Genomic DNA, 2500 nt, shown 5'->3' with positions numbered 1-2500 from the left:
CCGAGGAAAGTCATCGTGGTAGGATTTCATCAGATAACAGTTATACTCTAAATACAAACCTGCTATCAGTCATAATGTAAATTCGAGCAGACTATCCCCGTACATTATAACACTTGCGACGGAAGAAGATACAAATATTTCATACTCTAAGCCAATTTTAGGATATTCAAAATAATTGTCTTCAACGACCATTTGGAAAATAATGTGTAATCATAGGCAATCACATGGTAAAATAAAGGGAACAAATCTACATCAAGAGAGAGAGAAAAAAAATCATATACAACTAGTTTCTTGGTTTCATTCCAGCCGCTGCTTGGTTACACCGCTTGCCACATTTTGGCGGGAAAGTCAATTTGAAACGTTTTCCCGCGCTGTGTGTTGGCGGACAAAAGCCAGCTGTTTTCTCGTTCATAACTTAACAAATAAAAACAAATAAAGAAAGAAGGGCGAACAGATAATCTACAAAGCCAAGTTTTATTTAACGTACATGCTCATCGATGATTTAATGGTATAAAGTAAGTAATATCATTTTGGTAGGTAGCGTTATTTCCAAGAAACATTTATTCTGTAGGGAAGGTAAGGTTGCAATCAGTGTAGGTAAGTTTCCCAGAAACTGTTTTCATGGGACATTAACGGAGTACATATACATTCGATTAAGAAATCAAAGGCACGGTTTCTTGTTTATTTTACATAAAAAAAATTATAATATTAAAAGGAATTTTATTCAGAAGATATCTGGACTTTCTATGTACTTCAGTCCACTACACTGTTACCAGATACAGCTCAGCGAAGAAACTCTCGTGTATGTACATTTTAAGAGTTCCAACATTTATCATTCTCATTATTTTTAATAATCATCTAAATCAGTTATGAAGACAACGGCAAGAAAGTTAGACTTGAAGGATTAGAAAAACGAATATTAAGTATTAAGAAAGTGAAAACCGGGAAAGGAAATGAAGAGATAAAAGAATAGACAGGAAAGAAGGAAATAGCATGGAAGAAATAGCTAAAGGCATTAGGGAAAACAATGAACATGAAAACAGTTCGGGCGACTTACATGTCAACACTTACAGTTGTGGCTGAATTTCTTCCATGTTATTTCCTCTTCTCTCTATCTATCTATCTATCTATCTATCTATCTATCTATCTATCTATCTATCTATCTATCTATCTATCTATCTATCTATCTCTCTTTCTCTCTCTCTCTCTTTCTCTCTATCTCTCTCTCTCTAGTTTAGTGTATACTTCTTTCAGAAACAATAAAAGTGTAAACAGGCTTGATATATGCCTCACTATATCTGATAGCACATAGGACACAACACTTCCATCCCACCTAAAAAAAGACTAAAAAAAACAACCCGGCTTTAATATACGAAGCTATGGACACTCTCTATGCCTGAATACATACCGTCCTGAAATGGGACCCACTGGTGTCTAATGTGCCAGTGGGTCCTGTGTGCCGCTAAGTACGGTAATCTGTAACTTGTCAAACTCGGGATTTCAACTGTAAAGCATAAATTGTACACATACCAGGCTTATTTCTTAGAGTCGACGCCCCTTCTACTGCTTCTTTGAGTCCACCATTCAAAAGCGTTCAAAATCTGTACTGCGAGTCAATGTCCTTTGCCTGCTTTAGGAAATTGTCGATTTAATATGTTCATATAGAAATATCGTTGTCTGTATGTGTTATCAATTTTTAGCAGAACCTCAAAACTAAGTACGAAATCTTATATATGAATATATGTGTGTGTGTGTTGTGTGTGTGTGTGTGTGTGTGTGTGTGTGTGTGTGTGTATGTGTGTGTGTGTAGATGGACTGACAGATATATAGATGCATAAACAAATAAATATAAAGTGTAGTAGCTAGACATACGAGGGCCCTGGGTACTAGTTCCCGTGAATTGCCCATGCGTACAGTATAGAGCCGGTATTTGGGAACCTCCTTCCATATGGGGCAAGGGGAGCGTAGATGGACTGACAGATATATAGATGCATAAACAAATAAATATAAAGTGTAGTAGCTAGACATACGAGGGCCCTGGGTACTAGTTCCCGTGAATTGCCCATGCGTACAGTATAGAGCCGGTATTTGGGAACCTCCTTCCATATGGGGCGAGGGGAGCGTGGAAAATCACCTATGCCATTGTCCACATCATGTAAATAAGGACACCATAAATATAATGAACAAAGTTCAGACTAGCTTCGTTCAGATGTTTGTAACATGTATGGATAATTGTTTTCAATAGACTTTGATTTTGATTAGTTCTAGGTAGGAAATTTAAGTAATTTTCATAACTTTGGCTTCGTATATTCCAGGATGTTCAAGTGAAATTACAAAAAAAAAATGTTTTGAAGAGAGCCCATCCGAGAGAGAGAGAGAGAGACAGAGAGAGACAGAGACAGACAGACAGACAGACAGACAGACAGACAAAGACAGAGAGGAAACACACACGAAATTCTCTCTGATTTCTTGCAAGCTGTTTATCTTATACCAGATAATG

Source organism: Penaeus monodon, chromosome 17 (assembly GCF_015228065.2).
Source record: "Penaeus monodon isolate SGIC_2016 chromosome 17, NSTDA_Pmon_1, whole genome shotgun sequence".
Lineage (NCBI taxonomy): Eukaryota > Metazoa > Arthropoda > Malacostraca > Decapoda > Penaeidae > Penaeus > Penaeus monodon.
Note: the sequence above shows the minus strand (reverse complement) of the source record.